The sequence below is a fragment of the Arvicanthis niloticus genome, chromosome 28 (assembly GCF_011762505.2).
Source record: "Arvicanthis niloticus isolate mArvNil1 chromosome 28, mArvNil1.pat.X, whole genome shotgun sequence".
Lineage (NCBI taxonomy): Eukaryota > Metazoa > Chordata > Mammalia > Rodentia > Muridae > Arvicanthis > Arvicanthis niloticus.
Window position 1 is genome coordinate 26374373 of NC_133436.1, and position 18384 is coordinate 26392756.

The 18384-nt window shown below is 41.3% G+C and overlaps 1 pseudogene; it reads right to left on the reverse strand.

Moving 5' to 3' along the window:
* Positions 1-16334: 16334 nt before the first annotated feature.
* LOC143439979 (cofilin-1 pseudogene) lies at positions 16335-17058 on the reverse strand (annotated as a pseudogene).
* Between the last annotated feature and the right edge of the window lie 1326 nt (positions 17059-18384).

Genomic DNA, 18384 nt, shown 5'->3' on the forward strand with positions numbered 1-18384 from the left:
CATTTTGCTAGTCCAGACTATTAATTCAACTTTAGATTCATAATTCAACTACTTAATGACCTTTTTACTCGGGCTTATAAAACTTTACCTGTCGAGAACATATCCCTACATCTTTCATTCTAATCTTCCCTATTTAAAAAGAAAGAAAGAAAGAAAGAAAGAAAGAAAGAAAGAAAGAAAGAAAGAAAGAAAGAAATGAATTTTAGCCAGGCATGGTGACACATGCCTTTCATTCTATCACCCAGGAAGCAGAAGCAGGCAGATTTCTGAGAATTCCAGACATACACAGCAAGTTGCAGGACAGCCAGTGCTACGTAAAGAGGCCTTGTCTCAAACACTCTGGAGTTTTGTCCACTTCTTTTCCTTTCTGATGCCACATCCCACACAAAGTCTTGTTTTGTCTTTAATACTGGTGCAGAATTCAACCACTGAGCGTGTTCATGGTGACCATGCTGGGCCAATCATTATCATTTCTCCCAGGATGATGGAAATTTCTTTTGGTTGCTCATATTAATCTTACATCAGTAACTGCCTCCCTGGCCACTCCCTTAGCAGCTCCATGTCATTGCCTCCAGAGAAACTTCATATCCCAGTTGTTAGATTTTGCTCTTTAGGAGAAGAAAAATAGTTCACCTTTTACTTAATTGCTTTGTTTATTCTGTTTTCTCTAGGTAATATGCTTTATTGGGACAGTCATTTTAGTTATGTTTACTTTCTTCCTTTTCTCTCAGTTCTTCTGTTGAATCTTCCAGAAATCTTTGCTCATTGAGTAGTGACAGTCCCAACATAGTGCTCTTTGAGATAATTACATCTTCATGTCCATTTTCCTTGTATTTTTTTCATCTACTTCTTCTAGACCTTTCTCCATTTTCAGCTGCTATATCAAAACTTCTGTGAGAGACCAGCAAGGCCTTTAACTGTCTTCTCAATAGGAAGATCCATTTGGGGGCCAGTCCCTAGGAGTGCCCTGTCTTAGACACACAGGAAGTCATTCTTGTGTGCTGATAACTCAGCACAAGATGAGGTTGAGCTGCAGACCAGCGTGATTAAGGAAAGCCTGTTTACAGGGAGTTTCAAAAGATTTATTACAGTGACCCAAGACAAGAGTTCATTCATCTCTTCATTTACTTAGAAAGCCATAAGAACACATGTGGATGTGAGACAGAGTGAGGAGGAAAGCCACTCAGTGCCATTCACCACAGCTTGTCTCAGGATCTCTGCACATCTGCGTGTTTTCCTCTGGGGGCTCGCTTACCCACTTCTGCTGCTGACTCAGAATTTCTGTTTCCTGTTCAGTTTGCCAGGGCTATCACCGGTCTCGGGGCTTCCTTTTGAGTCAGTTCTCATCCTCTCAACTTCTGAATGGTTCAGCCTCAAAAATTTGCCCAGCATTGATTTCCCACAGGGAAGCATCCACAGAGGGATCTAGCTAGTGCAACAACCCATGTTTATCTGGTGTGGTCAAGATGTGAGCCGGGCAGGTAGGTGGGGATCATCCTCTATTGTCATTTTTAGGTAAACTAGTTCCAGTTCACATATACTATGGTTTATTTAACTCATAGAACCCCATTTTGACTTTACAAAGAACTCTGGGACATACACACTTATTTAAAAACCCTGTCTTTGAAGTAGCACACACCTTTAATCCCAGCACTCAAGAAGCAAAGGCAAAAGGATTTCTGTTGAGTTTGAGGCCAGCCTGGTTTACAAAGCAAGCTTAAGGACATCCAGGACTACAGAGAGAGACACGGACACAACAAACTAATTACAATGTTAATTAAAATTAAACTGTCATCCTTGGTTGCCTTATCCTAGTGCCAAATGATGAATGAGTGGGCTTAGCACTTTAGTATAAACTTTGTGTTCCGAAACCATTAGCCGGGCGGTGGTGGCGCACGCCTTTAATCCCAGCACTTGGGAGGCAGAGGCAGGCGGATTTCTGAGTTCGAGGCCAGCCTGGTCTACAGAGTGAGTTCCAGGACAGCCAGGACACAGAGAAACCCTGTCTCAAAAAAACCAAAAAAAAAAAAAAAAAACAAAAACAAAAACAAAAAAACCCCAAAAACCATGGAGCAAAGCTTCTTCCAGGTTCCTTCAGCCTCCCTTATGACGACAGAAGCCAATGACTTAAGCTGTGCATCAGTAATATTTTTTCTTTCTTTTCTTCTTTCTTCCTTTCCCTTTTTTTTTTTTTTTTTTTTTTTTTTTTTTTTTTTTTTTTTGGTCATTGTTATTCCAGTTCAGAAGCTCATTTTATAGCATGCCTTGCCTTGTGTATTATCATTTCAGGGGGAAAAAAGATTTTTTATTAAACTGCTTTATTTTGAATGTGGATTTTGTTTGATTGGTTGGTTTGGTTTGGTTTGAAGATTGGGCTGTACTTTAAGAAAATTCTAGGGGCTGGAGAGATAGCTCAATTGGTAAGAACACTGGTGGCTCTTCCAGGGGACCTGGGTTCATTCCCAACCCTCGCATGGCAACTTATAGCTATCTACAACTGCAGTTCCAGTTGGAGGGACTCCAGTGCCCTGTTCTAGCCTGTGTGGGCACCAGGCATACCTGTGGTTCCCAGACATATATGTAGGCCATCCGCATGAACACATAACACAATATAAAACTCTAAATTTTAACTCAAACATATGCCAGTATTTTCCAGAGTCAGGTAATACTACCTCATTCAGATGTCATGGAGAAAATTCTAGAATATCGTGATGCAGATGAACCATTGCTCACATCTGGGCTCAGGAAACAATGTTTCATGCTGTGGGGGCTCTGAGCTCTGGTGCTGAGATTGAACTGAAGGACTTTGAAAGGCCTTAGGAGCCATCTCAGAAGGATGCTTCATTGACCTCCTGCCTTCCCAGCTGTCACTCTCACTCCTTCCTCTCCCCCATACCCCATCCTCCAAGTAAATCAGAGTAACAGCAATTCCTGTCCCTAAGCCAGGCTATTGGAACCAAAACCCCTTCCCCCACCCCAAAGCAATCCTACAGTCAAAAAACATTACCATAGCCTTTCTCTACTTTTAGGCATAATAGCTGATCATAAAAAAATTCTCAAAACTACTCTGTCTAATAAAAGATGCTTCCAAAGTGGCCTGTCCCATCCCCAGGAGTTAGAATGCTATCCAGAGATGCCCAGGAGAATCCAAGCAAGAAGCATGTTGGGATTCCCCACTGGAGTCTATTGCATCAGCACATACCTTTCACCAGTCTCGTTTCTGGATGGCTATTTATTCATCATCAAATCTGACTACAACAGCAATGGCTTTTTTAGGGTCTTTGCAGTCTTCAATCTCAAGGCTCCTCTGCCACATAAAACATTGGTTTGGGCCTGGAGAGGTGGCTCAGTGGTTAGCACTTGCTGTCTCCCCCTCCCCCCCCCCCCCCAGAGGTTAGATTCCCAGTACCTACATAACAATTATTCTTGACTGCAGTTCCAGGGGATCCAGCACCCTCTTCTGGCCTCTTCACATCCACACAAGCAGGCACAACACTAATCCATGTAGATAAGATAACAAACCTTGAAATAATTGATTTAGTAAATCTGTTATGCTTTTATTAATCTCTGGCTGTGGAGCATTGCCTGAGTTTCTGCTGTCTGGAGCCCCACCTTCTTCTGTAGAGATAAACATGAAAAAACTTACAGAAGAGGAGAGCGGTGTATACACTTAACATCTATCAGCCTTGCCCCATTTTGATTCTGGGCTTTTTTTTTTTTTTGTAACTTGAAGATAAAACGAATTCATTTTTATATACTTTCAAGCTACTGTTTGGGTCCCAATGTTCTTAAAAACACTGAATTGCTCATAACAAGAACTAAAATGTTATCTCCTTTAAGAAAACAACAGGCTGAGCCTAACTGAAAAAATTATATTTACTTTGTAAATTAAATCTGTTGTCAGCCTCTGCTTCTGTGGTTAGTGTGCTGACTAATTGCAGGCCTCACTTCCTCATCCTTCAGGGGATGTGTGCTTTATGCATGCTTACAACTGCAGTTTCTCCCACATGCAAACACCCAGAATCAAATAACTGGATATTTGCTTGTCAAATATTTTGTGTTGCAGTTATAAAACACAATTGTTTTTCTTAAAACATAAATTGTCTTCTTATGACAAAGAAAACAAACAAACAAACAAAAAGACTTCACCAAACTCTAAACTGCATGAATCTCAAGGTCAGAAATACTCCCATTTCATGAGGCGAATAAAAACAAATGCTTGTGGAGGTTAAGAACCAGGGTAGGATTTTTTTTCTGCCAAATGCTGATATAGAGTTACCAGGGCAGTTGCCAACTCGAGGTGACCAGCCTGGGTTTATAGCTTGTAGGTGGGGAGTATTTCCTTTGCTAATTAGAAACTATTTGTGTCTCACATTCTCAGTTGCTTTCCCCACCCCTTCACCACTGTTTCTCCTCTGAGGAATGGCCCCTGATGTGTAAAGGCTACCTACCTGCTCCAGTTCTGATCTCTCATGTTCGTGTATTTGCCTTTGTTTCCCAGACACATAAGTAGCCTGAGGGGTGGGGAGGTATATACTTCATTTGTGCTTGATTACTAAGTCCTAACACAATGCAGGTCTCAATAACTATTACTGACCACTGAGAGAATAAGAATGTCGACTAGAGGTGAGCAGCTGAATTTTTAATGGATCGGTTCTGTATACACACATATTAATCTTTAATTCAATAGTTAACAATGAGAGCAACTTCTCACAATATCTACTGTTCTTTGTCCTGCTCTTGGATGCGTTTGAATTCTCTGGCAGTTTAAACAGGTGGTTAAACTGTTTCTTAAACAGGTTCTTTAAACAGTTTAAATAGGTGTTTCTGTGTCAGGCTTTAGCCACCTTCCTCCCATTTCAAGCTGCAGCAAAGAGATTTTTTCAGTTCCTCAATGCAACAGGCTTTCTTGTCTTTACACACCACATGCTTGTCATTGTTGATGTCACCAAATGGATCTCACGCCCTAGTATCCACTCTTGAGTTGTTCTCTCTGCCACCAACTCTCAACATGGCTCTGTGATTGGTTTTGACCAATAGAACACCAAGGAGTGATATAAGAAGTCTGATGCATACACTCTGCATGTAAGAGCCTTTCTTGCTTCTGTGGACATGGACTGAAGTCTGAATGGCTACCTGAAAGAGGAAGCTGCAAAAAGGAAGAAACTCAGCCATTTTACTTGTCCCAGGTTAGCCAAACACTCAAGTGAACCCCTGTAGGAGACCAGCTCAGGCAGCCACACAGGTCCCAGCTCAGGAGATGAGGAACAGGCAGAAGGGGAGGGATGAGTCAGAGACTGTGGCTGGAGAATCTTGCATCTCTGACTGACTAGCCACCAGGATGTTTCTTTATTTATACAGATTCCACAAAAGAGGCACACTTGTGATTTTAAAAGAAATGCAGATCATATCACTTCATCCCTGGACAAGTGTTACAAGGACAAAGAGAAAAGGCATTATCAATCTCAAATCACTTTAGACTCCATAAGCATTTATGACATATAACATTCTGTTCTTCAGGAAAGTGAAACATTAAACAGATAGAAGAACGTGTGAGTCAGTCTAGGTGGTTCCTAGGCCTCGAACAATGCACAGTGGTTGAGGGACAACGTGTGGGTCAGCCTAGCTGAGGGTTTGAAAGCTCTCTCCCAGGCTGCAGGCTGGCTTGCTTTATCTTTGTTTTTTTTTTAGTTAAAAGGCCTCACTGCAACTTAAGTGTGAGCCAGTCTCCTTATGATTGGTAAAGTTTTGTATTTCTTTTATATTAATTTTATATCATTTATATATGTTATCAAAGGTTGTTTTAGGCAAACTGACTGTGTTACTAGGTTTTTGTTTCCTGGGGTGGGGGGGGCAGTGTCCTGTAGACTACATATAGGAGGAAGCCTCTCATCTGAGCTGTTGCCAAGCCTGTTCCTGAGTTTGGTTATGCTCAGGTGTGCCAAGAGAACTCTGGGGCTATGTAACTTTTTTGTGGTTTTCACAATATCCATGGCAAGGAAGACTCTGGAGTAAAACTGGATAAGGTTACTTCTTTGAGAACATAAATAATTTTCTGGGGTGTTGGGGCTAAATTGTGTGAAGGTATGCCTCTGTATATTCAATTGTTAATTCTGGATCAGCAGAGAGCTAAATATTACCCAGGTCTTGGTATTGCTATTTCTATAGCCCATCACTGATTTCATAGTTTGTAAATATTTGTTTCTTTCTCAATTGCGTAAGGCAGTTGTACCTGATTGGCTTTAGTAAAAATCTGACAGCCAATAGCTGGGCAGGAAGTAGAAGGTGGAACTTTTGGGCAGAGATAGGGACTCTGGGAGAAGAAATCAGAAGCCCATGCGATTCTAAGAGGACCACTGTCTAAAATGTCATAAATAAGCTGTCAGTGTTTTAAGGCTCCTAAGTTTTGTACAGGGGCGTGATGGGGTATGGCTCCATTAGTAGTGTGCTTGCCACACAAGCATGAGGAACTGAGTTGGGACTCCCCTTCCCCAAATTTAAAAAAAAAAGCCAGGCATGACGGTACATTCCTGTTTAAGTCCAAGGTTGGAATAAGTAAGAAACAGGAAGATATGTATGGCCTGCAGGTCAGCAAGTGTGCAGCGCCAACCCTGACCAGCAGGAAATAAGACTCAGAACAACCGGTTCCTTCTCACAGCAGTTTACTCAGGATGCTTAGCAGTTGGTAGTCAAGATGGCGAGCCCGCGATCCATTCCCGGGCGCAGCTTATAAACCCTGCCAGGAGCCCATGAACTCATGCCACATATCATCTCTCCATAGGCTCGTGACGCTTGCGTAAGATCAGGCCACCTTGAAGCACAGCCTTCACACCTAATAAGGACTTGTTTATCACTCGGCCCTCGGGTGGCCATCGCCATCTTGGGGCGAGGTTCTTATGGCGCCTAACAAGCAAGCATGCCAATCGGTGGGCTCCAGGTTCAGTGAATGATTCTGTACCAAAAAACAAGGTGGAGGGCAAATGAGATAGACATCACTTTCTGGTTTCCACATGCACACGTGTATGTTTTGGGAGTTACCCTGCATCAGATGATTGATAAAATAATTGTGTGATATCAGTATTATGTTATGTATTGCAAAAAAATGAGAAAAATCTAGCAGGCTGAGATAGATCACTATCAGTGTGAGGCCATCCTGGTCTGTATTGCAAGCTCTAGGCCAGCAAGTCTATGTAGTGAGACCCTGAGCTAATCAAGGCTATGTTGTAAGACCCTGTCTCAAAAACTAACTAACTACAAAATGAATAGAGCATTTTAAGAATGGACTAAGGTTTGCTTTAGAAAAACCTAGAAAGTCAAGATAGTTGTTTCATGGAAGAGAATATTATTTCATGTGGGGTGACTGAGAAAGCACAAGCTCTCGTCAACAGGGTAGCACAGATAAAGATTACAATCTGCTCTTTTCCCTCAGTTAGATTTACAGCAATTCACCGACCTAAAATATCAGGCCCTAGCAGCCTTCTATGGGCTTCCCACTCAGCCTGTCTTGATTGACAGTTTTTTCAATGTTTGGATAAAGATGCAGCATAAGTTTACCAAAAGTATAGATGTCAGCGGCTCAGGATTTAAAATACCGAGTGCTGAATCATGATTCCAAAATGTTCCAGTAGTTTAGAAAAATGGCCAAAATCCATCATTTTAATATAAGCACAAGCTAAATCCTTAGGCTTACAATACAGACTTGGAGAATCGTGGTTTAGACCTCTAACACTGTAAAACAATGCGGAGCACATATGCACGCTCAGATTACTCATGGGGCTGGCATGAAAAAAACGTGACTTGAGGCTAGGGTGGCGACCACAGTGAAACCCATCTCAAAGAAGAAGAGTATGAGAAAAAGGAGGAGGAGGAGGAGGAAAAGAAGGAAGAGGGGAAAGAGGAGATGGGAGGAGGAGGAAGAGGGGAGTAAGAACTACCACTAAGAACACTTTTTAAAAAAAAATCTAAACTAGAGTGCTAGCTAGGTGGCTCAGCAGGTAAAAGAACTTGACACATAAGACTGAGGACCAGAGTTTGATCCCAGGAACCCATGTTAAAAACCTGGATCCAGTAACATGTATCTGGAATCCCAGCAGTTCTATGTCAAGATGGAAAGCAGAGTCAGGAGCATCATACAGAAGCTTACAGGCCAGCCATCTTAGAGTAAAGAGAGTGACAGAAACCAGAAAAGAGGCCCTATTTCAAAAAGGCCGAAGGGGAGAATAGACTCTTGAAAGCAGTCCTCTGACCTCAACATATCCACTATGGTGCACATATACTTTCACTCCCATGTACACATGGAAACACACACACTCACTCACATACACACAGTCTCTCTTTCACACACACACACACACACACACACACACACTACATAGAAGCAAAAATAAAATAAAACTTCTACACAGCATAAAATAAAACACAAGAACCTGAGGTAGCTGCAAGTAGAGTGTGAGCCAAGACCATGATTACAGATCTAGCCCTAATGATACCGTCTTAGCTGCAGTTGAAATACCCTGCCCTGAGGATTTACACAAATGATCTCCTATTTGGCCAGGCTACCACCACATTCTGTGCTCACTTCTTGTCTTAGTTTAGATGTCATTGCTGGGAAGAGACACCAACGCAATTCTTACAAAGGACAACATTTAATTGGAGCTGGCTTATAGGTTCAGAGGTTCAGTCCATTGCCATCGTGGTGGGAAGCATGGCAGCATCCAGGAAGGTATGGTGCTGGAGAGGGAGCTGAGCGTTCTATGTCTTGATCTGAAGGCAGCAGAAGGAGACTGTGTTCCATACTGGGTAGAACTTTAGCACAGGAGACCTTAAAGCCTGTGCTGACAGTGACATACTTGTTCCTACAAGGCTACACCTACTTTAACAAGGCCATACCTTCTAATAGTGCCACTCCCCGTGAGCCAGGCATTCAAACACATGAGTCTATGGGGGTGATACCTATCAAAACTATATTTTTTGTTTCCAAAACAATGTTGTTGTAGAATAAACAGATATAACCTTGAGGGAGAAAGACAGGTTGTAGCAAAGTGTGAAGACGATAGGTCATTATAAACTGCCTTTGCCAACTGTGACCAAAGCCTTCACAAAAGCAGTTTAAGGGCTAGAGAGATGGCTCAGTGGTTAAGAGCACTGGCTGCTCTTCCAAAGGTCCTGAGTTCAATTCCCAGCAACCACATGGTGGCTCACAACCATCTGTCATGGGATCCGATGCCTTCTTCTGGTGTGTCTGAAGACAGCCACAGTGCACTCATAAATATAAAACAAATAAATCTTTAAAAAAAAAACACAATTTAAACAAGAAATGACTTCTTTTGCCTCACATTTGCCAAGACAAGTTCATCGAGGCAGCGATGGAGCAGCTTAGATTGTTGCAGCAGAAGTGCATGGCAGACTTTGTTCACGTCAAAGAGGACCAGAGAACAGAGAGAGCAGAAGGCCAACTATGCCAGCTTTGTCCTTTTCTCTCCCTGCTTTTATTGTACTCTGATCCCCTGACTATGGGACACCACCACCCACATTTGGGATTTTGTCCCTTATTAATCCTCTGTGGCACCTCATGTGTATGCACAGAGGCGTGTTTTGATCTTCTAGGTGATTCTATATTTAGTCAAGTTGGCATTGAAGATGTACCATCACACTACACAGGCACAAGTGAACAAAGTGAACGGTTGGATAGAAACTGATACAGTTTTAAAATACCAGAAAGCCTGGCACAAAGAAACTGCTATGGGCTTATTATATGTGGCTGCTAATAACACGTGTTTAGCAAGAGTCTGCAAGGAAAACTATCTCCAACTCAAGTCCTGTTGCTGTCTGGCTCATTTTATACAATATGTCCTTTCACAGAAAATGTTGAGGGGGTGTGTCTTTGGGGTATACCATCAATTTGACCTATTCCATCTATAAGCATGACCTAAATCAGACATTTAAAAAAAAATCAGAGGAAACCTCTCTAAGACATGCTGAGATGGCTACAGGAGGAAGGTTTAGAGAGCCGCTCAGTGGTACTGGGAAGAGACAAACGTTCTCTGATCTCCTGAGGAGAGACTGATGAGAACCAAATCTCACTACAACCTTAAAGACCCCATCCAACCATTCATTATTATTCACAGATCACTGACTCAGGGCCAGGCTCTGTAGTAAGAATGCTGAGTTGAAAATATCATTATTGTTTTTTAAAGAACTTAGTCTCTATGGTTGTTTGAATATGCTTGGCCCATAGGAAGTGACACTGTTAGGTCTTGTTAGAGGAAGTGTATCACTTTGGGGATGGGCTTTGGAGGCCTCCTCCTATGTTCAGGCTCCACTCAGTACAAAAGAGAGCCTCCTTCTAGCTGCCTGAGGGTAGCAATCTTCTTGTTGCCTTTGGAACAATATGTAGAACTCTCAGCTCTTTCTTCAGCACCATGCCTGCTTGACTGCTGCCGTACTTCCCACTGTGATGATAAAGGACTGAACCTCTGAACCTGTAAGCCAGTCCCAATTAAATGTTGTTCTTTATAAGAGTTGCCTTGGTCATGGTGTCTCTTCACAGCAATGAAAACCCTAACTAAGACAGTCTCAGGTAGGCAGAGGCAGTAGATCATATAACTGAAACTGATAGAACGGGAGTAGAGGTGTGTGCCCAAGTAGATTGTATCATTTCCTATTTGGCACAAATATCAGTAGATTGTTTTTGATTCTTGAACATTTATCTATACTTAATTCTAAGTCTTCTAGGGTTTAAAAGATGCATACTTATTAAGAAGATGAGCGCCTTTCTAATTAATTGGGATTATTTACTATCGGAGACAGATGAAGGATCTGGATGCTTTCCCAGACCTGATGATACATGCATGGCTCTACTTACAGTAACTGTATTAATAATCTCCAACTCTGGTAGAAGTCATTCTGAAGCCCACTTCCTTGAGTTTACATTATACATAACACTTAATTATTCCTATTTCCTATAGAAATCCATACCTTCTACCCAGGATTCATTGTGACTGAGATTGCCACATAGCAAATGTTTTCCAGTCTAAGCATTAATAACATAATAAAATATGCAGATGACTTTAAATTTAACTGCTTTAATTATTTTTCATACTTGAGACTTTCCAATGTTCAGTCTATACTATTCAACCATTTATAAAACATTCATAATAAAATACTAGAAAATTTAAATGTATATGTATATACATATAATCAACTGCAAATTTTCTAGTGACTTTCTTCTTTCTTAGAGTTTGTTACTACATTGTCATTAGCCATATTCTATAAATATAGATATTTAAAATATTGATATTATTTATAATCTCTCCAATTTATTATAAAATATATACATATCACATATTAACATTTTATTGAATAATTTTATTTTCATACAACATATTTCAATCAAACATATTTTTTCTTCTTCCAAAACTTCCCCTCATCTCCCTACCTACCCAATTCCATGCCTTTTCTTTATCTCTTAAAAAAAAAAAAAACACACACAGAAGAAAAACAATTTCATAAAAAACAAAAACAAAAAAAAATCAGAAACCAAACTATACAAGCAAAAGACCAGAAAGACCAAAAAAAAAAATGCCCAAATAAAGTAATATGTGATAAAAAGTCCATAAGAATGTCATAGATCTTGTTTTATGTGGGACATCTACTTGGGCATGGATCCTACCCTGAAGAGTGGTTAATATACTCAGTAAGATTCCACTTGAGAAGATTTAATTTTCCATGACAAGCAGGTGTCAATTGCACATAGCGTCTTGGTTAGAGGTGGATGGAGTGATCACTTTCTGCTCTCAGTGCTTGAACCCTGTCTGGTTTGGACCTGCTGCTACAGTCTCTGTGAGTTCATATGTGCATTAGTAATACTGTGTCTGGAGGATACTATTTCCTTGGAGTCATCTACCATGGCTCTTACAATCCTTCTACTTTTCTAGTTAGGTCCTTGACCCCTGAGGGGAGAGATCTGATGGGCTTTGGTGAAGACATCCCATTTAGAACTGAGTGCACCCACCTCTCTAATCTTCTGCATCTTGTCCAATTATGGGTCTTTATGTTAGTTACCATCTGCAAGAAGAAGCCTCTTTGGTGATAGCTGATAGAGGTATTGATCTATGGGTATACCAGTATGTCATTATGGGACATTTCATTGCTATGTTCATATTTGTAAGTAACAATATTTAGTTTCCCCCTAGGCCCATGGTCTATCCAGTTTTAGGTCTTGGCTACTCTTGCCATGTCAGGCATTGTTCTATCTCATGGAAAGGGACTTAAATTTAATCATGGTTGGTGATGCCCACAATGTCTGTGCCATGCTTGTATCAATGTACCTCACCAGCAAGTCGTCATTGTAGGTCTCGGGGTTTGTAGCTGCGTTGATGATTAGCATTTTACTCTGGTAGTGTGTAGAATATCTTCCAGCACCAGTAACTCTAGTCAGTGGAGAAGAAACTTTTATTTAGGAATCGGCTGAACTTCTTTATATTTGATGAGATGTGTAAATGTTATCTTCAGCAATAAAGCCTTACCATCAATTTGTTAAAGACAACCAATACTCTTAGGAATAGTCTGAGATGTTTTGGGGTTTCCATGGTGGCCCACTGGCCAACAACTCTATTAGATGTAAGTAATTCCTGGCACTAGAGTTTTCATTTGGTGGCATAAAATGTCCAACTGGGGCTTTGTCTCTCCTGTTATTTGGTTTGCCCCATTTACATTTCTTTCGTAACATAATTACATTTTTTTAAATTTGTGGCTGGAGCAATAGCTGAGTTGGTATAGTGCTTGTTCAGCACACATAAAAACTTGACTTCAGTTTTTAACAACACACACACACAATGTTTTATAAAATCCAGTCTTTTATTGCACAGCAATAAATAAGGGAAATTGGACAACTACTATCAAAAGCTGGATTTGGAATGGGGAGTTCATTAACAGTAAGTCGAAGAATAGGCATTCAAATACTTACATTCCCAGGAATTAAGTGTCATGGCTTTAGCTGTGTTCCTACTCATGATTTTAATAATTTGTGATGTCTTTTGGGTCTCTGTGAAAAAGCAATTAGGAGTATGTGATTTCATCTGGCTATGGTTCATAGAATCAAGGTTCCAGGTTAAGTTTAAAACTGCCATGTTATCCAAATTCAGGACAAGCTACATCTATTGTGCTTAAATAAATAGCAACACATAGAGTTATGCAATAACTAACGCATCCATAGTCCAACTATAGTTTGGAACCACAACTGGACCAATTCCAATTTGATATCGAGTTAGAACCATAGAATGGTTTGGTGATGAATAGATGTGATATATTTTTTCCAAGTCTGTGAACTCAAAAAAAAAAAAAAAAAAAAAAAAAAAAAACATGATAAGTTAATCTAGTCTAGAGATGAACCCTATACAGAAGAGATAGTAGGGTCAGGAATGTTCCTTAAAGCAGACAGGCAGACCGAGAAAATGCTAATGACCTTCTAAGACAACAGAAACTACCAATGCATTAGCCAAGGCATGTCCTCATGATGGAAAAAAGGCAAGTAAAAGACATAATGGGGAAGTAAGATATAAGAGTATATATATATATATTTTGCTCACATGGTCCCCGTCCTGATGACTACCTGTTACATTGTCAGGGCCTATCTTGTTTGGGTATATCAAACCATCCCCTCAGATTTTTAAAAATATATTAATGCTCTTTAATATAAATGCATTGCAATAATGAAAAAAAAAAAAACCCTCAGGTTGCAAGTAGGTGGCCATAAGACCTCTGATTTTTAACACATAGCAATAGGCCGTCCTTTAAACATAAATTTCACAGACTCCTTTGGAGAGGTCCCTTGTGATCAGAAGAAGAGCAAGAGGCTCATGAAGTACTCAAGGAGGGGAGAGAGGAACCTGTGGTCCTTGTAGGAGAAAACCAAACAGACTATGATACCAGGCAAAGAAATCTTTCAGTCAGTTAGAAATTTTCAAAGTTTCTGTTAGGATCCTTGGAAAGGAGCCCCGGACCTTGTATTGCCATATAACATTGTGGCTGGTTCAGTTTCGGAGATGTTACACCTTACCTCACTCCCCTAAGTGTGCTATTTCATTGTGAGGGATGACTTCTTCCCACTAAATATCATCTGCCCAGAATGGATCAGGTATCTGCGGATAGAACCCTAGGATTATGATAAGAATGTACAAATATTAGTAGGTCTTTCCTACCATCTGCATAAACAAGCATATCCCTTCCCAGACACATATCCAGGAACATTCCTGGGTAAGCCACTAATATATGTTTCTAAAAGGACCAACAAGAGAAATTTCTCCATCCTTTCATCATGTAAACGTGCAGTCCTCTGATATACAGCAGTTGGAATAGGGGATATCATCACTGTAACACACAACACCTATCAAAAGTCAGTGGCTTAGCTGGGTATGGTGGCACATATGTTAAATCTCAGTACTCTATGAGTTCAAGGTCAAGCTAGTCTACAGAGTGAGATGGGGAGAGACGCACAACAGACAAAGAAACCCTGTTTTAAAACAAAAACCCACAACCCCCCAAAAAACAAAACCAAACAAAAATGTCAGTGGCTAGATAGCATTGACCACAGTGCAGTGCTCCTGAATCTCCGTAACATCAGCAATAGATTTAGCAAGGATTCTTCAAAATTAAGGAAAACCAGTATTACTGCAGTATGACAGATTTCATTATGTTCTGCAAGAAAATATTAACATGGGCATACCCACCCATGGAGGATACTAGGAGCAAAATCTTCTTGATTCTGATTAAGCAACAAATCAATCAAAAAGCCTTTGCAAGATTGAAAGGGCCATGGTCCTTTTATACTTGGAGAAGGCGGGAGATGTCAGGAGTAACTTTGTTTATACACTGAAGACCTGAAAGCGGCCATAGGCCTAATGTCAGTCAGCCTGCTAGCACAAAGTGTTGGGTCTCTGTGGAAAAACAAAACAAAACAAAAACCAAAATGGCTAGAAGCTTTTGTAAACAAGTAGCTTTGGTGGACAGTTGCCAGGCTCTAGTCATAGACCTTGTAGATAGGTGACCTTGGTAGATAGTACCAACTTAGATTAGGACAAATGAATCATAGGCAGAGTCATAATGTCCTGTCCCCTGAGCCTTCACCCAGATGATACTCTGTTCTGGAAGATATCTGTACTCCCCCTGAACACTTATGCTCCTGTATCATCCCCTTCCCCCACATCCTGCCTTTGTGTGTATATAGCCCCTGTGTGAAAAAGTAAAAATGGCGATTTGATCAAACTATAGACAGATCGCTATTCTTTGCGTCTTTGCCTGCCCCACCCCCTTCAGGTGACCTCCCGAGACCCCTGTTTAATGCCTTGCTGGACAGGACACAAAGGTTCTACAAAATAGCATTAAAATATCATTGAGTTTATTTTGTCTTGGTCATCTATTGCTGGGCATGGAGCCTGCCCTTATGTGTGGTTTGTACACCCAGTGAGAATCCATTGGAGAAAACTGGTTTTTCTTTGAAACCAAAGTCAAGTGCAGATAGTTTCTTACTTAGAGAGGGAAGCCTGTATCTTCTTCCCCTTCTCAGCACTGGAAACATATAATATGATTCAAAACTGAGATTCAATTTTGTTGTAAAAATGAACAAGAAAGAAGTGCAAATAATAAACACCTTTATTATTATGGGAACACAAAAGACAATGTCAAGATTTGACAGCAGTACAGTTAGTGTCCTATCTCTGCCAAATCCAGATCCACAGATTCAATCAATTACAGATTAAAGACATTTAAATGTGCCCGATGTCTGGATGTGTAATATATGGTGAGGTACTTACATGAGGTTTTGGGTTTTATCTATAACATTTTAAAGGGTTAGGGGAAAGTACCTGTGTTGAACATGTACAGTTTGATTTTTCTCCTTTGTCTTTACTCCCTAGACAATATCATATAACAGCCATTTTCTTTCTTTCTTTCTTTTTTTTTTGTTAATTAGCCTTTTTACTGTTTTGTTGTTGTTGTTGTTGTTTTTGTTTTTTGTTTTTTTTAAATTGAAGGTCCCTTACTGGTCCTGCTTCCATGAGTGGCCAAGATAAAGGGAAGGGGAGGGCACCCAGCTGGTGCAGGGAGGGTCATGTCCACACTTCATTTACACACAGAACTAAACAGACAAGCACAGAGTCACTATTGTGGTTAGAAGTTGGCAGCATGGGATGGGGAGGGATGAGGAGTAGGGGTGTCGTTAAGGAAAAAAAACAGGCTCCCCCCAAACTGGGTGCTTCAACCCAAGAGGAATCAGAACATCAAAAGCAGTTTGGGAAAGCCAGAACCATCAGGGATGGAAGGAGAAGGACGTCCAGGGGATGGGAGGGATGTTTGGCAACTGGGGTGAAGGGATAGCCCTCCCCCTGCTGGGATCCCCCCACCCCATCCGGTCTGGCAGGAAAGGGGCAGCCTGCAACACCCAAGAGCAGGTCTGGGGCTGCTAGATGCTCCAGGCAGGGGGCTGGAGGTGGCTCACAAAGGCTTGCCCTCCAGGGAAATGACAGCGCTGCCACCTAGTTTCTCTGCCAGGGTGCAGCTGTCCTTGACCTCCTCGTAGCAGTTATCTTGTAATTCATGCTTGATTCCTGTCAGCTTCTTCTTGATGGCATCCTTGGAGCTGGCATACATCATTTTGCTCTTAAAGGCTGCATTCTCAGGGGCCCAGGAGATGAACACCAGGTCCTCCTTCTTGCTCTCCTTGGTCTCATAGGTTGCATCATAGAGAGCGTAGCGGCAGTCCTTATCTGGCAGCATCCTGACAAACGTGGTGGAGGGGTCATCCACGGTCTGCCCCACATCTCCTTGCCCTCCACCAGGATGATGTTCTTCTTGTCCTCACTCAGGCAAAAGAGCACTGCCTTCTTGCATTTATTCACTTCTTCTGGCATTGAAGATTTGCGAACTTTCATGTCATTGAACACCTTGATGACACCATCAGAGACAGCCACACCAGAGGCCATGTTTCCGGAAACGAAAGGGAGACAGAAAGAGCTACTGAAGACCTGAGCCGCCGCAGCTGCTGCCGGGATCCGACTGAACCATAACAGCCATTTTCATGCCATGTATATTCTACTGGGTATGATAAATAACCCAGAAATGATTTAAAACAAACAGGAGAATATAGCTATAATATATGTAAACACTGCACCATTTTATATAATGATTTGGAAACATCTAAAGAGTTTGATACGGTCTGGGCCAGAGCACTGAGCAGATCTTGGGTGGCAGCTCTGTCCCCAACCTCCAAGAACCCAGAGGAAGCAGGGATCCCAGGCGCTCTAACTTGGACAGTGTCTTAGAAACTAGTTCTCAGTTCTGAGGCCTAGATCAGACCTCTGCCAGGTCTGCTGTTGTGTGGACCCCGGATTCCACCTGAGACATACTGGAAGGTCCACTCAATCCAGATCCACAGAGGAACAAATGAACTCAGAGCTTCAGACAACATATCCTGAGATATTCTAGAGGAGACACTGCACCCAGAACAGCAGACACCTAGCTGGACTACTACCTTGGAGGCACCATATCCTGAGGCATCCTAGAGGTACCACTGTAATCAGTGCAGCTGGAAAAGATCACAGAGACATCTGGACCCCTAGGAGATCAGACACAAGCTAGATAACAGGAAAGACAGGCTTCAGTCAGAGACAGCAAGTACAGGCAGCACTAGAGTTAACCAGATGGCAAAAGGCAAGAGCAAGAATGTAAGCAACAGAAACCAAAGTTACATGGCATCATCAGAACCCAGCTCCCCCATCAGAGCAAGCCCTGAACACCCCATCACACCAGAAAAGCAGGAATCAGAATTAAAATCACTTCTCATGATGATGATAGAGGACTTTAAGAAAGACATAAATAACACTCTCAAAGAACTTAAGGAGAGCACTGATAGACAGATAGAAACCCTTAAAGAGGAAACACAAAAATCCCTTAAGGAATTTCAAGAAAATGCAACCAAACGAGAAAAGGAATTAAACAGAACCATGCAGGATCTAAAAATGGAAGTAGAAACAATAAAGAAATCACAAAGGGACAATACCCTGGAGATAGAAAACCTAAAAAAAAGATCAGGAGTCATAGACACAAGTATCACCAACAGAATACAAGAGATGGAAGAGAGAATCCCATGTGCAGAAGATACCATGGAAAACATTGACACAACTGTCAAAGAAAATGCAAAATACAAAAAGCTACTAACCCAAAATATACAAGAAATCCAAGACACAATGAGAAGGCCAAACCTAAGGATAATAGGTATACATGAGGGGGAAGACTCCCAACTAAAAGGACCAGTAAATATCCTCAACAAAATTATAGAGGAAAACTTCCCTAACCTAAAGAAAGAGATGTCCATAAATATACAAGAAG